The following is a 21302-nucleotide window of genomic DNA, read 5'->3' as shown; positions in this document are numbered from 1 at the left end:
TATAACGTCATCTGCAAATAGACTGATTTTATATTCCTTCTCTTTTATTTTTATCTCTCTTATTTTATTTTCTGTTCTTATCAGTTCTGCTAGTGGTTCTATAGCTAACACGAACAGTGAGGGAGATAGTGAACATCCCTGCCTTGTTGATCTGCTTAAGTTAAATTGTTTTGATATATATCCATTTACTGTCACTTTCGCCAATGGCCCCTTATATAATGCTTTAATCCAATTAATATATTTCTCTGGTAGGCTGAATTTTTGTAGTACTTTGTACAAATAATTCCATTCTACTCTGTCAAAGGCCTTCTCTGCGTCTAAAGCAACCTCTACTGTTGGAGTTTTATTTCCTTCTACTGCATGAATTGAGTTAATAAATTTACAGATATTGTCTGTTGTTCGTCTTTTTTTAATGAATCCAGTTTGGTCTAGATTTACTATTTTTGGTACATAGTCAGCCAATCTGTTTGCTAATAGTTTAGCTATTATTTTATAATCTGTGTTAAGTAAAGATATTGGTCTATATGACGCTGGTGCAAGTGGATCTTTCCCTGTCTTTGGTATTACTGTAATTATTGCTGTTTTGCATGAATCTGGTATGAAGGATGAAGGATTACTTCCAGGAGGGGAGGAATTAATAAGTCTTTAAATGTTTTATAGAATTCTATTGGGAATCCATCCTCTCCTGGTGTTTTATGGTTTGGTAGTTTTTTTAATATCTCCTGTAATTCTTCTATTTCAAATGGTTTTATTAATTTATTTTGCTCCTCTGTTTGTAATTTCAGTAGTTCAATTTTAGTTTGAAATTCATCTATTTTGTCTTCTTTCCCTTCGTTTTCAGTTTGATATAATTGCTCGTAGAATTCCCTGAAGTTTTCATTGATCTCTGTTGGATTATATGTAATTTGTTTGTCCTTTTTCCTTAATGCCAATACCATTCTTTTAGTTTGTTCTGTCTTAAGCTGCCACGTTAGAATTTTGTGTGTTTTTTCTCCTAGCTCATAATATTTCTGTTTTGTCTTCATTATGTTCTTCTCCACCTTATATGTTTGTAGTGTTTCATATTTTATTTTTTTATCTGCCAATTCTCTTCTTTTAGTTGTATCTTCCTTTATTGCTAATTCTTTTTCTATATTTGTTATTTCCCTTTCCAACTGTTCTGTTTCCCGATTGTAGTCCTTCCTTCTTCATCTTAGTTACATAACTTATTATATGCCCTCTGATGAACGCTCTCATTGCGTACCATAGTATAAACTTATCTTTCACTGATTCCGTATTTATTTCAAAGTACATTTTAATTTGTCGTTCACTGAATTCTCTAAAATCCTGTCTTTTAAGTAGCATGGAGTTTAATCTCCATCTATACATTCTTGGTGGGATGTCCTCTAGCTCTATTGCCAATAATGGGGGTGAGTGGTCCGATAATAGTCTAGCTTTATTTTCCGTTTTCCTAACTCTCCCTTGAATGTGGGCTGATAACAGGAATAGGTCTATACTTGAGTATGTTTTATGTCTACCCGAATAATATGAATATTCCTTTTCCTTTGGGTGTTGTTTCCTCCATATATCCAAAAGGTGCATTTCTTGCATCGATTTAATTATAAATTTGGTTACTTTGTTCTTTCTGTTAGTTTTTTTTCAGTTTTATCCATGTTTGAGTCCAAATTAAGGTTAAAATCCCCTCCTATTAGTATGTTCCCTTGCGTGTCTGCTATCTTCAAAAAGTTATCTTGCATAAATTTTTGATCTTCTTCATTAGGTGAATATACATTGAATAATTCCAAAATTCTGAATATATCTGACATTTTATCATTACATATCTCCCTGCTGGATCTATTATTTCCTCTTCTAGGGGTCTGTTTTGAAGTGTAAAAAAAGACGAATGATTTCCACGTGGTCAGAATGCCCAAGTTCAGGTATGTCTAACTTGGAGCTTGGCCTTGACACATGGGGAATTTGATTCTGTTTTGGGCTGTAATCATGCTTGGTACATAGCCCTCCTCTTATTTGAGTGCTGATTGGAATTACTGCTGTGAGAAACAGAAGTACCTTCACAGATTTCGCTCGAGGCAAAAATTGAGAACAAAGAACATTTATTGTATAACAATGCAAAATTGGGTGCTTCCCCTTACCCTGGGAATACACACACATACTGGGGCTCACCCAACTTTTATACAGTTCATTTCACTGTAGAGGTACCTTCCCCCCCCTAACATTGGTTTGGCATTTGGTAATTCTGTCTGCCTACGTGCAGTTTCTAAACTTGAAAGACCATGGGGTATCCTGTCGGGGTCCCATCATGTCATTGTCCTTATTCATGAATCTGCCTTTGTCCTTATTCACACATCTGGACTTACTAATTCTATATGCAGAACTTGCTAATTCTGTCTATCACTATAAGACCCTTATTCTATTATACTTGCGTAACCCTTCCTCACACTCTTATCGGAATTCATCCCTACTCAGCACGCACTTACTTAACTTCCTCTAGTCTAGTCTAGTATTCCTTATTTCATTCATACTAGCTTTACTTCCTATATTCTATTATCTCTCACAATCCACACTTTTTCTTTAGCTACGCTTAGTAAATTCTCAACTGGAAGCTTGGTCTTTTTCCCAGTGAGTCAGCAAACGAACTGCAATCTCAACATCATCAGACGGAGTTGGGAAACATACATTCTTTGGGTTGTAGTGATCTGATGAAGGGTCCGTTGAATTAAACACTGCACACAAGTAATAGGCAGGGAAGTATCATGATGGCTAAAATAACAAGTCCAACTGCTATAAGGGCTTTGTGTATCCACCTCCAGTTACCAGTAAAAAGTTCAACCGCCTGACCATTGTGACCATTGTCATCAATCGGTCTTCCACAAACGCCGCCCTCAGCAGCCAACAAGTAATCACGAGCCAGGCGGTTTTGATAAGCTGCAGCTCGTATCTGTCGTTGTTCTTCAGCCAATAAATCCAAGGCCGTCGCTGTCTGTTTGGTGATAAACTCCAAAACTTCCTGGTGTCTGATTAAATGGTTTAAATGCCAAACAGCTGTGGTATTCTGGAGCAGCTTGAGCCATTTACAACTGGAATCCCACTTATAGTGATGGCCTTTAGCCTTCCGAATGTATTCGTGACCCAAAGGATGATTTACAAGATGCCAAGTTGGGGGGCGTTTATTGTTACCTAACCTGTGAGTAGCAGCTTGTCTGTGAGCATTAGCATATACACCCCCTTTATCCCTACTCCAGGTATAGCCCTGACTAATGTTCTGCCTATCATTTTCCCACCATCTTCTTTGTACCATATTTTTAGCACTCATCTCTTTAATATCTGTAGAGGCCGGGACGCAAACCCAATCCACTCCCCTAGGACAGTTCTGTTTCCCTGGTCCATGTTGGGATCCTAAATTAAACCACACTAAATAAGGTACCCCACTATGAATAAACTCTATACCTGTGCCCTGTCTGCATTCTAAAGGTAAACTTGTCCATTCCTCAAAGTAATTATCACTTCTGCTGCCCCTATTCCAGGAGGACTTAATACATTGTGTACAATTGGGTGGTTTCCCAAAAATTGGGAACCAGCAGAAAAACAATACAGCAAATAATAAAAATAACATTACAGCACTTTTTCCGGGCGTAGCGTAACTTTCAGACCAGAAGGATGCGAGACTGCACGCCAGGTGGAGGGTAGACTATCAACGTCTTTAGTCCATGGATTAGCTTGTTTAATGCGTTGTATGTGAGTCCACCCCTTTCCTTTTGTTCGCACTGCAGTGTCTGTAATCAGAAGTACACAATAAGGGCCATCCCATATCGGTTTTAGTTTATGGTCTTGCCACGCTTTTACATATACCCAATCACCAGGTTTAATAGAATGAATAGGATAGTCCAGGGATGGGTTTTGAGCTAATAAACCCTTCTGTCTTAAGTCATATAGAGAAGTAGAAAGTCCCTATAAATATTTAGATATGTACTGGTCATTAGCCTCAGGGGTAGGGGTATCAGTGTGGAATCCCATGTAAGGAAGACCAAACATCATTTCATATGGTGAGACAGCAAGGTCCTTATGAGGAGCTGTGCGAGTCCTGATTAAAGCTAAGGGTAAGCATTTAATCCAGGAGAGGCCAGTTTCCTCATGAAGTCGAGTGAGTTGATTTTTCAGGGTCTGATTCATCCGTTCAACACGGCCTGAACTCTGGGGGTGCCATGGGGTATGTAACTGCCAATCTATTCCCAGGATTTTACACACACCCTGGAGTACCTGAGAGGTAAAATGTGTACCTCGATCTGAGTCAATGGTTTGAATAATGCCATAACGCGGAATAACAGACTCTAGTAATATTCGGATAACGGATCATGCTAGCACGATCATTATGGGTTGAGAAAGCCTCAACCCATCACGTAAAATGATCCACCATCACCAGGAGGTATTTATAAACCCCTATCTTAGGTAATTCTGTGAAGTCAATCTGTATTCGTTGAAACGGGCGTACGGCTATATCGCGACCGCCAGGCATTACCTGGCGCATGACTTTCTTATTCACTCGCTGACAGATTGGGCACCCCCAAGTACTTTGCTTGGCTATGGTGTATAGTCCCAAGCAATTAAAGGATCGTACAAAAGCATCAACAAGTGCCTGTGTTCCCCAATGTGTCTGCTGGTGGAGCTGATCAATAATCTGACGAGCCAAGGCTTTGTTCAGTACTTGGCATCCTTCTGCTGTCCACCACAACCCATCGGCAGTTTGACGCATTCCCTGGTCTTTCATATAAATCTCCTCTTCCCGTGAAAAGATAGGAGTCTTTTGAACCTCATGTGGGGTGGGGAGTAACAGCTGCATGTCTATTTTTTCTGTGAGTGCAGCCTGTTTGGCAGCTTCATCTGCCCGTCTGTTCTCCTGTGCTTCAGGACTGTCAATAATTTGATGGCCCCGTACATGAACTACAGCTATCTCCTCAGGTAACATAAGAGCATCTAAGGATTGAACAATTAAGTTTTCATGGATCAACTTTTGTCCTTTCCCAGTATCATTCCCCGCTCTTTCCAAATCTTTCCAAAGGTGTGCACTACACCAAAAGCATACTTTGAGTCGGTATAAATTGTGCCCACCTTTCCCTCTAAACCCAGGAGAGCTCTACAGAGGGCATATAATTCACAGGATTGTGCTGACCAATGACCGGAAAGACGACCGGCTTCAATCACAACTCCTTCATTCCCATCCACTACACTATTCCTGCTATACCGAATGCCTTCAATGCAGCGGGAAGATCCATCAATAAACCATCTTTCACCCTCCCGTAAAGGTTCATCTCTTAAATCATCTCTAATTTTTGTCTGTAAATCTATCACTTCTAAACATACATCCTCTAAATCATTGGGGACAGTATCAGAATCTGGAGAAACCAAGAAGGCGGCTGGATTCTGTTCTTTGTTTATAATCAGTCTCAAATCATCCCTATCCATAAGAATCGCTTCATACTTTAAAATTCTAGAATCAGTAAGCCACCTTCCGGCACGTTATAAGAGAATGGTGTGGACTGTGTGAGGGGTATGAACTATCATCGGGGCACCAAACGGAATATTTTGTCCTTCCTCAACTAAAATAGCAGTGGCTGCAATTGCTTGCACACATTCTGGCCAACCACGACAAACAGGATCTAAAATTTTTGACAGAAAGGCAACTGGTTGTCTAAAGCCTGCCCTCTCGCGTTAATACTCCCATGACCACACCGTCTTTCTCATTGGTATATAGGTCAAATGGCTTATTTAGGTTGGGTAAAGCCAAAACTGGGGCACTAATAAGACGCTGTTTCACCAAGGTAAAATCTTTAATCTCTTCCTCTGTCCAGACAACAGCTTCGCCCCCTAGAATCGTGAGTTTATCATAGAGGAATTTGACCAGGCTAGAATAATTTTCAATCCAGATTCTACAGTATCCCACCAAACCAAGGAATTTCCTAAGTTCTTGGGCATTCTTGGGAGGTGGGATCTGTAGAATACCACGTATCCTCTCTGGACTTATCTTCCTAATTCCTTGACTAACCAGATGACCTAAGTATTTAACTTCAGATTGAACAAATTGTAACTTTGATTCGCTCACTCTAAGACCTTTATTCCCTAGAAAATTCAAAAATTCAACAGTGTATTGTTTAACCACATCATATGTTTTTCCCGTGATTAATAAATCATCAACATATTGTATTAATTGACAATCCTCTCTCCGAGGGGCCTCATCTAGTACCTGTTCTAAAACTTGGCCAAACAAATTTGGTGATTCTGTAAATCCCTGGGGAAGGACCGTCCACCGGTATTGATTTTCCCATCCTGTAAAAGGATGCTCCCATTCAAATGCAAACATGTCCCTACGGTCTATTGCCAACAGACAGATCCAGAAGGCATCTTTGAGATTAATTACATTAAACCACTTACTGTGGGGATCAATTTTACCCATTAACGTAAAGGGGCTAGGTACAACCGGATAACGGGTGAGAATAATTTTGTTTAACTCCCTCAAATCCTTCACTAATCGATAGGTACCGTCTGGTTTTTGGACAGGTAAAATTGGGGTATTAAAAGGTGACATACAAGGTTCGAGTATTCCATCTTTCACCAATTAGTCAATTACTGGCTGCAGCCCCTTTCAGCCACCCATAGGAATTGGATACTGTTTTCGTCTAATTACTTGGTCAGGGTCTTTTAAAGTAATTTGTAGGGGAGGAACATCTAACCCTCCTCTATTGCCTCTTTTTGCCCATACTCTAGGATTTATTAGTTCCCGATCCTCCTCGGTTAGTACATAAAATTGAACCCCGATACCTGATCCCTGTGGTCTGGTACTGATAGCCAATTGGTCCTGTAAATCCCGTCCCAACAAGCAAACTCCAGCTTGGGGAACTAGTAAAATATCCTCTGTTATTATCTTTTCTTCCATTTGTATCCTTACATTCTTTAGTATAGGGATCGTAAAATCTCTTCCTCCCACTCCCGAAATCATCACTGTCCCTTCTGTTTTAACACCCGCGGGTGGTTGTAAAATACTAGACGGCTGCCCCAGAATCTACTAGAAAAGTCGTCTTGTCACTGTGGGGTCCTATGCTTAAATTTACCAATGGTTCTCCGTGCAGCCCCACGGTGTGTATTGACTGAGAACCGTAACCCCCCCTATTCATAATTTGCCTCCATCAATGCGTAAGATCGCGTCTCCCTGGCTCACATTGGGCATTCCCTCTTAAAGTGTCCCTCCTTTTTACAATAATAGCAAACTAATGCTCCTGTTTCCCAATTTCTACCAGGGTCTCCACGGGGTCCCGGGAATGGTCGTCGTCCTCAGAATTCTCCTCTACCCCTGCCTCTGCTCTGGTCTCTACTTCCCCACTCCCAGCACTCCTAACGTTTCCCTGCTGTCCCTCCACAACTTCCTTGACTGCCTGTATCAAAATCTTAGCCTTTCCTTTCTGTTTATCTTCAGATCTCTGGACATATGCCCTTTGTGCAATCTGTAAAAGCTGTGTTATTCCCTGTTCATGCCAATTCTCTGTCTTTTGTAATTTCTTCCTGATATCTGGGGCTGAATTAATAACAAAGCCCGTCAATACCAACTGTTTATCTGCTGGGGATTCTATATCCAACCCTCCATATTGCTGTATGGCTGCACGCAATCTATTCAGAAATGCAGAGGGGGTCCCCTCGGGACCTTGGGGAACCTCAAATGCCTTCTTAAAGTTCTGTCCTTTTGGAACAGACTCCTTCATTCCTTTTATTAGATTAATCCTATACTCCTCCATTTGTGTGCGACCATCATTAGTATTCTTATCCCAATTCGGGTATACCAGGGGGAATTTAAGTTCCCCAGGTATCGCCTCTGGTCGCCCTTGGAGTTCCCTATCCCGGACTCTAATCCCTTCCTGGTGAATCATTCCACGCTCATCCAAAGTGAATAGAACCTTAAAGATCGATATTAATTCATCCCAGGTATATATATTCAGTCCCAAAAATTGATCTAATTGTTCTGCACATCCCTGAGGGTCTTTTATCAGGGAGGTAATTTCCTTCTTAAAATTGCGCACCTCCGTACTAGTCAGAGGCACATTTATGAACCCAAGACCCCCCACATCCCCTCCCAAAGGAACCTCTCGTAAAGGTCTCATCCAGTTAATTTCTGGCTTATCCTCTCCTCTATGATGTTTTGGTTCCTGCCCTCCGGGAGACAAATCAAAGGGTTTTGCCCTTTCCACCCGAAGGGTCTCACACTGTTCTGAATGACCCTCATAATCAAAGTCTCCTCCCTCTCGTGTCAATTGAGGTGGTAATCTTGTACTCTGTGAGCGGGTCATCATACCACCCCTCTTTTCTTTTTCTTTCTCTTTCTCTAACTGTGGAGGAGGAGGGGAAGGTAAAGAAGGGTAAAGCGGAGGTGAGAGGGGGAAGATAGGAGCCGGCACAGGGGGAACATAAGGTGGAGGAAGGGAATGTAACACATCCCATCCTTGTATTTCAGGGACTAAAGGTTCCGCATCCTTCTTGTTCTTACATTCCCTTTTGCTCAAAATCATTTGATCAAACGATCCACTGAGCCAACAGGCTGCATGTTCTCTGTTCTTGGTATTACCTCCTTGATTTTGGTAGAGCCAGATGTTCAATGCCTGACACATCCAGTCCTCGTCGGATCCGAACTTTGGCCAATATACTGAATTCCCTTTTATCGGATTCTTAACCCATTCCTGATAGCAATACCTGACCATGGTCTGTTTATCTTTCCCACGGGTTTTCCCCGCACCCCAATCAAATAACATTAATCCTAATGGTCTATGTTTATGTATCTGATCTTCCTGTCCTTCTTTAAGACTGTTTCCCTTGCTACTTACTCCTCCCATACTAGCAGGTAAATAAAATTCCTCTTACCGGGATCCAGTAGCTATACCTAGCGCGCTTCCTTAACGTTCTCCTGTCATTTGTTCTCAATGCCTCTTCTCGGATATCACTCCCTTCGTCCACTGACCAGTCACCCGTCGTCCGGGAGTCCAGCTAAATCAGCCGGGGTGCACCTACCCCCGTCGTCGGGCACTCTGTCAGTGGAGGGAGTGCGATCCTGGACGAGACCCCAATTGTGAGAATCAGAAGTACCTTCACAGATTTCACTCGAGACAAAAATTGAGAACAAAGAACATTTATTGTACAACATTGCAAAGTTGGGTGCGTCCCCTTACCCTGGGAATACACACATACATACTGGGGCTCACCCAACTTTTATACAGTTCATTTCAGTGCAGAGGTACCCTCCCCCCCTAACATTCTTCTGCCTCCTGGATTGGTTTGGTATTTGGTAATTCTGTCTGCCTATGTGCAGTTTCTGTAAACTTGAAAGACCATGGGGAATCCTGTCTGGGTCCCATCATGTCATTGTCCTTATTCATGAATCTTCCTTTGTCCTTATTCACACATCTCAAACCCCAGGACTTATTAATTCTATACGCAGAACTTGCTAATTCTGTCTATCACTATAAGACCCTTATACTATTATACTTGCATAACCCTTCCTCAGCACTTATTTAACTTCCTCTAGTCTAGTCTAGTATTCCTTATTTCATTCATACTAGCTTTACTTCCTATATTCTATTATCTCTCACACTGCCGAACATCTGAAGGGAGTGAATGCCAGTGACAAGGGAATTATTGGAATTACCTGCAGTTGATTCAAAGGGAGCAGTCAAAAACAGATGTGTTTAGATTCTTGGGCCTTGGTCCAGCTGACACATCCTGTCTCATCGATTTATAATCGCTTCATCTGAGTTATATCAACAGTGTCTTGAGGTACTCACACTAACAAGCTGATCTTTATTCAGTACCTCATAAATTTATATTGGTTGTCAGTTCCCACTTCCAACTGGACTTCTCTAATTCACTTACAGTAATTTGAAGCTGAGGTTGCTATCCAAGATGATGACCACAGTGTAAACTGTACAGAGGAAAACCACCTTGAACATCAAAACTCAATTTTACTGTGGTTTTATAATGGCATGGATCGGGGGCTGGCCAAAAACAGAGAATTGGAAGAAATGTGGCATTTTCATATTGACAATTAGTGCCTGGGAGGGTGCCTCAGGAATCAGTAGTGAGACCATGTTGATGTCTTGGATGAACGTGACGGATGTATTGTAGCCAAACATGCCGATGACACAAAGGTAGGAGGGTAAGCAAGTTGTGAGGAAAACACAAAGGTCCTGTAAATGAATAGAAAAAAAGTTTAGTGACAAGAAGTAGGCAGATGTAGGACCATGAGGAATTATATACTTCAAAGCAAATTATTACCAGTACTTAAATGGATTGATAGAACAAAATGTTGTGCTGCAAATGGATGTGGGCTTCCAAATAAATGAATCAGAAGAGAATAACATGCAGGTGCAGCCAAGTAATCAGGAAAGTTAAAGGAACGGTGGCCTTTATTGCAAAGAGAATTGAGTATTACAGGAAGAAAGTTTTGATCCAACTTTCCAGTGTGTTTGTGAGACTATACCTGGATGACTTGCCAATATGTTTTTCCTCCATAATGAGAGAATGATCCGTTACATTGTGGTGCAGAGAATATTTATCTGGTTGATTGCTGGGATGAAATACTTGACAGATTAAGAAAAGTTGAGCAAATTGGGATTTCCCTTGAGTTCACAAGAGTAAGAGGTGATTTTATTGAAATGTAAAATTACGAGGGAGATTCACATAATAAAATCTTAATATTATTCCTATTTTCCTCAAAAGTAACTTTGACATTTGACACACGTCCCTCTGATGATAAATGTGAGGCATTACATAATGCAAAAATGAGGTAACATGCCAAAGTGCCATCAATCTTTGGGCTGGTTTGCCATGACAGAAAGGCAAATTAATCCACTGATGTAAATGGATCCTAATTGGTTAAGAACTGATATAAGTCCCACCAGAGCAGTAAAGTACTAAAAATGAGCTAGTTTCCTGAGTTGATTGTTTGTGTGATTGAAACACAGGTGCAGAGTTGGGCAATTTAATGCTGAAAGCATGTGAATAATTATGCGGTGAGTAATTCTGAATCAAACGAAAGCCTTAAAAAGTAACACAAATGGGCTTTTTGCTGGGGCAAAGATAAATCAACTGCAAAGTGATAGGAAATGATCACATGGCAGGAGGAACTTAACAGGTCTGGCAATGTCCATAGGAGGTAAAGATATATAACCAATGTTTCAGGCCTGAGTCCTTCAAGATATGAGTAAAAAAGCAGGCAGGTGCCTGAATTAAAAGAAAGGACAGGGGGAGGTGTACAGACCAACAGACAAAAAGTGGTAATTGGATATGGATAGGGGGACAGGAGAGATGAAAGGTAAAAATTTCCCACGCATCTGCTCTAGCTCCCTCTGGCCCCACATACAACAAGGACAGGGTTTTCAATGTCTTCACCTTCCACCCCACCAGCCTCCACAACCAACATATCATCCTCCACCATTTCCTTCACAAACTACTTCATTCCACCATCAGAGAGACACCTTCCCTTCTCCCTGCTCCACCTTCTGCAGGGACCACACTCTCTCTGCAACTTTCTCGTCCACCCATCCCTGTGGCTGAAGGAGGTGCAACCACACCTTCTCCCTCACCATGATTCGGGGCTTCAAACATTCCTTCCAAGTGAAGCAACACCTCACTTGTGAATCTGCAGGGGTTATCTACTGCATCCAGAGCTCATGTTATGGTTTCCTCCACATCGAAGAGACCAGAACACTTTGCTTCTGTCAATTGCAATAGTGGGGGATCTCCCAGTGGACACCCATTTCAATTCCCTGCTGCATTCCCGAGCTGATATGTTAGTCCATGCTCTCATGTACTGCCAGACTGAGACTACTTGCAAATTTTAATTCTCACCTTTCCTTTCTTTCTACTATCCATATCCAATTAACACCTTTTGTCTGTTTGTCTGCACTCCTTCCTTTGACTGCTTTTGACGCATACCAAAAAAGGCTCAGGCCCGAAACATCATTAATGTACCTTTACCTCCTGTGGATGAGGCGAGACCTGTTTAGTTCCTCCAGCATTTTTGTGTTTTTATGACAATCACAGCATCTGTAGATTTTTGTGTTTCGCTCCATAGGAAATAATCATAAGATCCTGAGGGCAAATAAAAGGATTTATCCACTATAGATCACAGCTGCATGTCACATTGTTAGTTTTATAGAAGCAGTCATTTCTCTGTTTGGTGTGGGTGTGTGGGTGTGTGTGTGTGTGTGTGGATGTGTGTGTGTGGGTGTGTGTGTGGGTGTGTGTGGGTGGGTGTGTGTGTGTGTGGGTGTGTGTGGGTGTGAGTGTGTGTGTGTGGGTGAGTGTGGGTGTGTGATTGTGTGTGAGTGTGTGTGTGTGTGTGAGTGTGTGTGTGTGTGTGTGAGTGTGTGTGTGTGTGGGGGAGTGTGGGTGTGTGTGTGTGTGTAAGCACACAATGTGTTCTTGTCAATCACCAAAAACTGCTGAATTCTATTACCTCCCCCTTCCTCCTGGTGAATTTTGTCCTTGCCACCATAGCTTTACTAGTGTTAAACCAGCTGTTACAACAAATAACGCAATTAGTGATTTTTTTTTAGATGGATTGCACAGATCTATTTTCCATCTGGTTGTCATGGAACATAAAACATAAAACAGAGCAAGAGCTGTCTTTCAGCCCATCAGTTCTGTGCCGACCATGACCCCAATTGAAACTAATCACATCTGCCTGCCTACATGTGGCCATAGCCCTCCTTTCCCCGCCTGCTTATTGTCTTTCTAAATGCCTCTCAAACGTTGCTTTCATATCTGCTTCTATCATCTCCAATGGCACCTACTATTCTCTATGTCAGAAGCCTTGCAAGTCCCCTTTAAGCTTTTCCCCTTCTCACCTTAGATCTATGAGTCTCTAGTATTTGAAATTTCTACCCTATGAAAACTATCTCAGAATTGTAAATACATTCTTCAGGTTTCCACTCAGCTGGAAGCTTTAGGAGTAAATCACAAAGTTCTGTAGACACCCCTGGTTGAGTTAAAACACAAAATGCTGGAGAAGCTCAGCAGGTCAAAATGTCCTTTATGTAGCAAAAGGCAAAGATACATAACCAACGTTTTGAGGTTGAGCCCTTCAACAAAGTATGGGAAGTGTCCAAACAAAAGGGTAGCAGGGGAGAAGGAAGGTGGCAAGGCAGGAGATGATAGGTGGAGAAAAGAGGGAGGGGACAGCAGCAATGAGGGGGAGGGGGGAAGGCAGGGCTTTGTGGGTGAAAGAACTGGAAGGACAGGAGGAAGTAAAGGCAAGCAAGTTTAATGGAAAGCAGTGAAGTCAATGTTCATACCATGTGGCCGGTGAGTACCGAACAGGAAAATAAGGTGTTGTTCCTCCAATCAGCAGGAGGTCAGGATGGGATAGAACACAAGGCCATGGACGGACATGATCGTGGGTGTGTGACCCAGAATTGAAATGGTTGGCCACTGGGAGGTTGCTGTGGTTGTGAATGGAATGGAGGTGCTGAGCGAAGCGATTTCCCAGTCTGTGACCGGTCTCTCCAATCTAGAAAATGTCACAAAGAGGTGCACTGGATGCAATAGGTAAGTCCTCTGGATGTATAAGTGAAGTGTTCCTTCATGTGAAAGGACTGTTTGGGGCCGAGACCGTGGTGAAGGAGGATGTGAGGGTGCGAGCTGCACCTCCTGTGGGAACAGGGGATGTTTACCTGGCTGGCAAAAGGTTCACTCTCCTTATGGACCAGCGAACAGAGGGATTCATGTTCAGTAATGTATGGGGAGGAATGAGTGCACGAAGGAATCGCGGTGGGAGCAGTCCCTGCAGAAGGCCAAGAGGAAGGAGAGGGAAAAATGTGTTTGGTTGTGGGATCCTGTAGTAAGTGCCAGAAATTCCGGCAGATAATATGTTGGATGCGGAGGATGGTGGGATGGTAGGTGAGGGGGATTCTATGTTTGTGGCCAGCCCGACTCTCCAGACTTTGTCATTTTTGATGTTGCATCTGTGGGTGGTGCTGAACATGAATCCCACTGTTCGCTGGTCCATAAGGAGAGTGAACCTTTTGCCAGTCAGGTAGTGGCATCAGTGGTAGACTGCTTCCATGATCATCTGGGCCTCCTTTACGATGGTGGAGTGTCCGAGCTCTGAACTGAGGAGGATCCTGGAGAAAAAGGCCACGGGACTGCCCCATTGATTTAGGGTGGAGGCAAGGGCAATATCTGAGGCATCGCACTCATGGAATGGGGTAATTTTGTCCACAGCATGCATCGTGGCATTGGCGATGTCTTGTTAGATGTGGACGAAGGCCATGTGCCTCGGTAGGGAGGGGAAAAGTGGTAGCTTGAGCCATTAGGTGGACTCAGTCTGAGAAATGGGGGACCCACTGGTAGTAATAGAAGAGCCCTAGGCACCTATGGAGGCCCTTGAGCAACTGGGGGAGGAGCAGTTCCATTAGGGGGAGCATTCATTCGTTGTCGGGACTGATTACATCATGTTCCACGATGTACCCCAGAATGCTGAGGTGGGTGGTGCTGAACACGCACTTCTCCCTATTGTAGGTGAAGTTCAGTGCCTCAGTCGTCCAGAGAAATCTCTCCAGGTAGGCATCATGGTCCTGCCAATGTGGCCGCAGATGGTGACGTTGTCCAGGTACGGGAAAGTCGATCTTAGTTTGTGCTAGTCTATCATGCGGTCCATCTCCCGCTGAAACACAGAGACTCCATTTGTGTCTCCAAATGAGACCCAGTGGAACTGGTAGAGGCACCTGTCTGCCTCAAAGGCAATATAAAGTTTATCCAGGGCATGGATGGGGAGCTGATGGTAGGCTAACTTCAGGTCAATCGTGGAGAAAACCCTGTACTGGGCTATCTCGTTGACCATGTCAGTGATGCGGGGCATTGGGTAAGCGTCCACCTGGGTGGACCAGTTGATGGTCTGGCTGTAGTCAATTACTATCCTCAGTTTGCTGCCCCTTTTTATGATGAGAATCTGGGCTCTCCAGGGGCTGGTGCTAGGCTCTATAACTCCTTCCGCCAGAGGGAATCTCATTCGATAAAGGTCCTATTAGCCACTGTTGGCAGCTATGGGCTTACAGTCTGGTGTCAGGCAGTTGAAGGGGATGAAGGAGGCACCCGCAGTGGATGGGGGTGGTTGCTGGACTTTGTGCTGTGGATGGTGAGTGGGGGGAGCGGACCACCGAAGGGAAGGGTGAGGCTGTGTTGAGGTGGTTGGAGGTCGGCTGGCTCATGATAGCGGCGCTTAGGAGATGCACATGGCGTTGGCGTGATTGGGCAACTCATCCAAAAGTGACATTGGAAGTGACATCGTTGATGCAAGTGGAAGTGTCATCACCAGTACAGGCAGAAGTTGGATGATGAAAGATTGTGGTGCCCGTGGTGAGCACGTGGCGGTGTGGTTGGACGGCTGAGCTGTAATTGATGTTGTTGGGGTGAGTGGAAATAGCAGGCGGAGAATTGGCGATGGCTGGCATCCTCACATGGGGGCGTCCAGAGAGTTGGAAGGAGCTTCCGGTTGGTCGCAGAGGGCCACTGAGCTCCTGGTGGGTTTGGAGAGGCACATTTTAGCGAAGTGGCCTTTCTTGCCGCATCGGGAGCAATGCGAATTCTCACTGGGCAGTTCTTTCGGGAGCATCTGTCCGACCCACACCGGGACCCACAGTATTTATAGAGGCGGACTGCGTCGGCGGCGGTGATCATCTCTTCCATGTGGGGCCCTTCAGTGACTGCTGTCATCAGTGTCAGCCAGGCCACAGGTTGGGAGAGGCAAGCATTGAAGACCTCTACATGGTGAGCTGCAGCTTCTAGGGAGTGGACCACCTCCATGATCCTAGTAAGGGAGGCATTATTCTCCTGCAACAGTCTCTGTCGAGTCGCCCTCGACTGCAACTCTCTTATGCTGGAATCTCGGATGAGTCACTCCTCCTCCCCAGCAGTCATCGCAGCTTCAATTGAGCACGGGCGTGCTAGTTCTCGCAATGCCCCCTGGTAAGTGTTTGCTGTCTCACCTGGCTGCTGTATCCTGATGCTGAGCAGGTACCGGAAGTAGAGTATGTTCGTCGGGGGCCGGTACATGCCTTCCAGGATGACCATTGCTGGTTCAAAATCAATGTAGTCTTGGATAACCTGGAAAACACATGAGCCCAGCTTGGTGTGAAGTACCATGAGTCTCTTCTAGTTAGTGTTGATGACCTCAGTCTGTGTGTGGATGATCACCTGAAACACAGGCTTCCAGATCTTGAAGTATGCTGGAGCGTCCGGGTGTTGAGGGTCAATATCCAGCCTCTCGACGATGAGGAACTTCTCCATGGTCCTTTTAATTTTAAGCTAATTAAATTGTGAGCCTTGCCACCCCCTTCTCCCATGCTACCCTTTTATTTGGATGCTTGCCAGTGTTTTCTCATACTTTGATGAAGGGCTCAGCCCCAAAATATCTGTTATGTATCTTTGCCTTTGCTACATAAAGGAACTTCTCCAGCCTGAGGGTTCAAATTGTTCAATTTATTTTTACACCTCATATACTCTCCTATCCAGACAATATCCTAGTGAACCCTCTGCACCCTCTCCTCCACATTCTCGCTACAGTGTAGTGACACCGAACGCCACATGTACCCTAACTAAAGTTTTGACGAGCTGCAGCATAACTTCCTTACTTTTATACTCAGTGGCCTGATCAATAAGGACGTTCATGCCATATGCATCCTTTGCCAACTTGCCCACTTATGGGGTCACATTCCATGAGCTATGGACTTACACCCAATACTTCTCTGTACATCATTGAGATTAAGGGTCCTGCCAATCACTGTATATGTTCTTTGTGAATTTGACATTTTAAAATCTATCATTTCAGTTTTGTCTGGATTAAACTCCATCTGCCATATCTCTGCCTAAATTTCCAACTGACCTATAACATGCTGTAACCTTTAATAATCTTCCTCAAATAGTTTTCACGTCATTTGTAAATATAGTAATTAAACCACCGACATTTCTATCCAAATCATTCACATATATATCTAACAAACAGTTGAGGTTCAGCTCTGATCCTTGTAGAATACCACTGGTAAAACAAGATAAATGAACCAACTGTGTAACAACATTCCCACACGATAGCGATTGATAAAGAAATCCAGCTTTGTACCTGGAGATTGACGACCTTGTGGTCCAGGCAGAAAGCTCCCACCTTGCCATCCATAAACCATGACATATTCCACCCCATCACTGACCCCGACCAAAGAGGGAAAAATGTCACCTTCAGTGGTGTTTTGTCATTTTTGCTTTAGCAATGGACTAACTAAAAAATCTAAATAAACCTCTTATTTTGTATCAATTATGAAGCAGGAGGCAATCCACAACATTACAATTCTGATTCGCAATTGAAATTTAAACTGAATGAAACGTAGCACCAAATGGAAAAATGTCATTTGGCAATCCAATTACTCATGTAGCTGTTTTCACTCGCAACTTCAATTTTCAACTTGCTGCCCACTTGAGACAAACTAAGTATGGGAAGAGGATTGATGGCCGCACTAATGTTACCTCTCACATCAGGAATATTTTCCTGAATTCTGTTCCATTGGAATGTACCTTGCATGAAATGGGGTCAGAAAATATTAGGGGACACGTTCCATTTAGTTATATTTCCTGTTTTAATCCACCAAATCAAAATGTTAATATTGTTTATTGTGTAATCCTGCCAGCAGGCAAGGAGTGAAATGTTGGTATTACATGATGTATCTGTACTGGGGGCAGAGGGAGAAGTTTCTAACTCATACATGGTGAAGATACCCATTTGTCCTCAGTATTTAGTCTTGTGCAAATGGTGTAGAAGAGCATTATTTGAATTGAATTTAAATATGTACCTAGTTTAACCAAAATTTAGCAAGCAAGGATTTTAAGTGCAGTAATTTGTTACTGTTTATGTCAGTATCATTTTTTACCTTGGAAATCTGAAAGAAGTTAATTTGTTTGCAAACCGAGATATGAGAGGTTGAAGCAAAGTATTCATTGAAACAATAAATAGAGGGAGGATGGGAATCACGCAAACAGCATCATTCTAAGGAGGCATCCACCTTATAACAGTCAGAAAATTATATCTAAGGTAGCGAACGGTGGCTGTCACAAGGAAGAATATAATATTTTAAATATTATACTTGTATTAGTTGCTGTGGATATAAATATTTGAAGGCTTCAAATGCTGAACCAATACACTGAAACTGCAGAACTCAGATTTGTGGGTGGGATTCCCAGCACAAGTTCCAGATTTTGGCACAAAATCAAGAACATTGCCAGGCAGAGAGCAAGTATTTCCTGCAAGAGCAAAAGGGAATGAGAGCTGAAGCACAGGTCATTCTGACACATTTCCCAGTCAGATTAGCAGAGAGGGAGCTTTCCTGTCCATACATTTTACTGGGACAAAATAAAAGGGCAATTAGAAAAACTGCCAGGAGGAGTGAACAAAAATAGAATATAACTGGATTTTTGGCAGAATGGAACAAGTGGGAGTTACTAGCTGTTTCCATATTCTTAATCCAAGCAATAAGCTGCTCTCTAAACTCAGTCAAAGTTATGATGGCACGGTTGGCATAGTGTTTTGTGCAACGCCTTTACAGCAACAGCGATCAGGACTGGGGTTCGAATCCCATTCTGTCTGTAAGGAGTTTGTACATTCTCCTTGTGACTGTGTGGGTTTCCTCCAGGGGCTCCGGTTTCCTTCCACAATTCAAAATGTTCCAGGGGTTGTAGTTCAATTGGGTGTAAATTTGGCAGCACAGACTTGTGGGCTGAAATGGCCTGTTACTGAGCTGTATGGCCCCCAGAGGTTATTTCTAAATTATAATCAATTGTCCATTACTTCCAAGCAAGCATCCACACTTCAATTTTAAATTTAAATGTACACCAAGGTGTACATTTCCGGCCCATGAACCCATGACCCCCAAATACAACAATTAACCTACAATCCCCAAATGCTTTGAATGGTGGGAGGAAACTGGAGCCTCCAGATGAAACCCATGCAGACACGGGGGAAAATGAACAAACTCCTTTCAGACATCGCAGGATTCGAACCCAGGTTGCAGACACTGTTATAGGGTTGCACAAACTGTCCCAATAAACAGAAATCTAAATAATGATGATTAAAAAAAACTGAAAATGCTAGAAACCCTCAGAGGATCCAGCAAGAGAGTTAGTGTTTCAGGACAGAAAAGAGAAAAAACTGATTTGTTTTAAGGAGAGATGATTCAAGATTCAAGATTCCTTTATTGTCATGTAATAAAAACAATACAATATTAAACGGATTTGTCTTCATCTGCCGTAAGGCAATAACTACCTGAAGCACTTCTTACAGTCAGGGAAAGAGAAGCAAAAGAGTGTCCCCTCAGAGTAATTGAGTGTTCGTGGATTCATCTCCAGCGTTGCTGGAGCCCCTGTGGCCACATAGACTCCAGTCCAAACCATCAGCAACCCGAGCTCTAGATCTGAACCTCTGACATGGTCAGGAAACCTTCAGCGCCCTTGGCACCCTCTTGCATCCCGGTTCCAATACCTTGTACCCCCTTCAGCCAGTCTCAAGCCAGACTCCAGCAGTCCACAGCCTAGTGTGCATTCCTCAATGGCAATCACCAGAAGCCCTCAGCCTGCACAGGTTCCTCACCTCGAGTTGCTAACAGCCACAGTGTCCCTCACTGGTCCGTCGCCGTGTCGTTTCCTCTGCTTCTCCTTGTCAAACAGCGAATGTTCTCCCCCTTTTCTGGTGCTCTGCGTCAGTCCTCTGGTTCCTTGGAGTCTGCAACTCTTTTTGGCTGCTGCCAATCATAGGCACCGATTTCTTGGGCTCAGACACCGCAGTCGAAGAATTTTTAAATAAAACCACCATCGGCTCCATTTAACAAACTGTTTAAAGCTTGCATGGAGCTGACAGCAGTCAGACTGGGCAGTTGGACCCTGCAAGAGCATCGTGTCTCTGCTCCCTGCTCTCCGCAGGTCCGCACAAGTGACAACGCTGCTGTTACAGCAACTCCGGCAGTGCTGCCGTTTTTGTAATGCTACCTCTGATAGGGCTGGGTCCAAATTTGATCAGTCACAAGCACATTGAATTGAGTTGTTCATTGTCACCTATTCTGAGATACATTGAAAAGCTTTATTTTGCATGATATCCAGGCAAGTCAACCTGTGCTTGAGTAAAACAAGTAGTGAAATAATAAACATAGGTGTAGGGTATAATATTACAGTATTCAATAAGTTCAAGGTACAGGATTACTGGTGCAAAGTGCAGCATATAGAGAAAGTTAGTTAAACAGAACAGGCATTTTGTTTCTTTGCCTGTAATGTTTTGATAATAGGAAGTTTTGGGGAATGCACAGCAATTCCAATGATGCAAATAGAATAAGAAAAATAGAATCAAAATGATGACAGACAAAACTATCAATATTAATAGATAGAAAGAGTGAGTTCACTAAAAATTGGAAAGCTTACAACATGCCAGATGGAAGGTGAAGTGTTTTTTCTCCAAGATTTATTGTAACAGTGCACACCACAGACAGAAAGATGAGCGTGATAGTGGGGTAGTGAATAAATATAAAGTGAAAGCTTGAGCTCAGCAGCAATATATATCTTTCCTTACTGATACCACAAGATCTTACTACTTACTCAAAATGTAGCCATTGCATTTCCTGTGATAGAAAAGTAGTGATCTTGCTGAAGAAGCACAATGAGTGTCCTTGGACTTTACAAATCGTATAAAAGTTACTGAGAAGAAAAAGAAATTTGAGATGATGTTTATTTCCAAAGCTAGCCAATCCAGTTGAATCAGTTTAATAGGTCCTCCCTCTAATTGGGAAATTCCTTCTGGGTGTCCTAGATCAAAAAAATGAGCGATTGACAGTACTTTGTGATCATTACATTAAGTTCTATTTTTTTCTCTCTTCTATTGCCACCAAAGTGGAGTTCTGGACCATGAAGATCACATTTTGATGTATTTTCTGAACGGATTCCACAAAATAGTGAAATTATAAGTCACAATTTGAAAATAAATTTTTAGTGACTCACATTTGCACATATGAATAATTTGTGCACTTGTATTCTAAACTTGGCTCAGTCGGAGAGGGAACAATGTTTGAGGATCAGACCAAACCTTCAGTGAAAAGACTGTGATGATGCTTTACCTGTTAGAGTAGGAAAAGCAAGTGAGCCACTACAAGTTTTCAGCTATCAGTTCATTAGAGATGGAGCCTAGCAATGAACAAGATGGGGGCATTTATAAACTGCTTCCCACTGCAGAAAAGATCAATGTTTGG

The 21302-nt window shown here is 42.9% G+C and overlaps 1 long non-coding RNA gene across 2 annotated transcripts; it reads right to left on the bottom strand.

The window, feature by feature from the left end:
* Positions 1–2138: 2138 nt before the first annotated feature.
* LOC138743277 (uncharacterized) lies at positions 2139–20744 on the bottom strand. Of its 2 annotated transcripts, XR_011344797.1 has the most exons (4): positions 20656–20744; positions 12010–12123; positions 9680–10217; positions 2139–3773 (listed from the first exon to the last, which is right to left on the bottom strand). It is a non-coding gene; the product is annotated as an uncharacterized lncRNA (long non-coding RNA). The 2 variants fall into 2 exon arrangements; XR_011344784.1 differs by lacking the exon at positions 2139–3773 and having other exon boundaries at positions 9191–10217.
* Between the last annotated feature and the right edge of the window lie 558 nt (positions 20745–21302).

This window comes from Narcine bancroftii, chromosome 1, assembly GCF_036971445.1.
Source record: "Narcine bancroftii isolate sNarBan1 chromosome 1, sNarBan1.hap1, whole genome shotgun sequence".
Classification (NCBI taxonomy): Eukaryota; Metazoa; Chordata; class Chondrichthyes; order Torpediniformes; family Narcinidae; genus Narcine; species Narcine bancroftii.
Note: the sequence above shows the minus strand (reverse complement) of the source record. Positions and strands in the feature narration are given on the sequence as shown.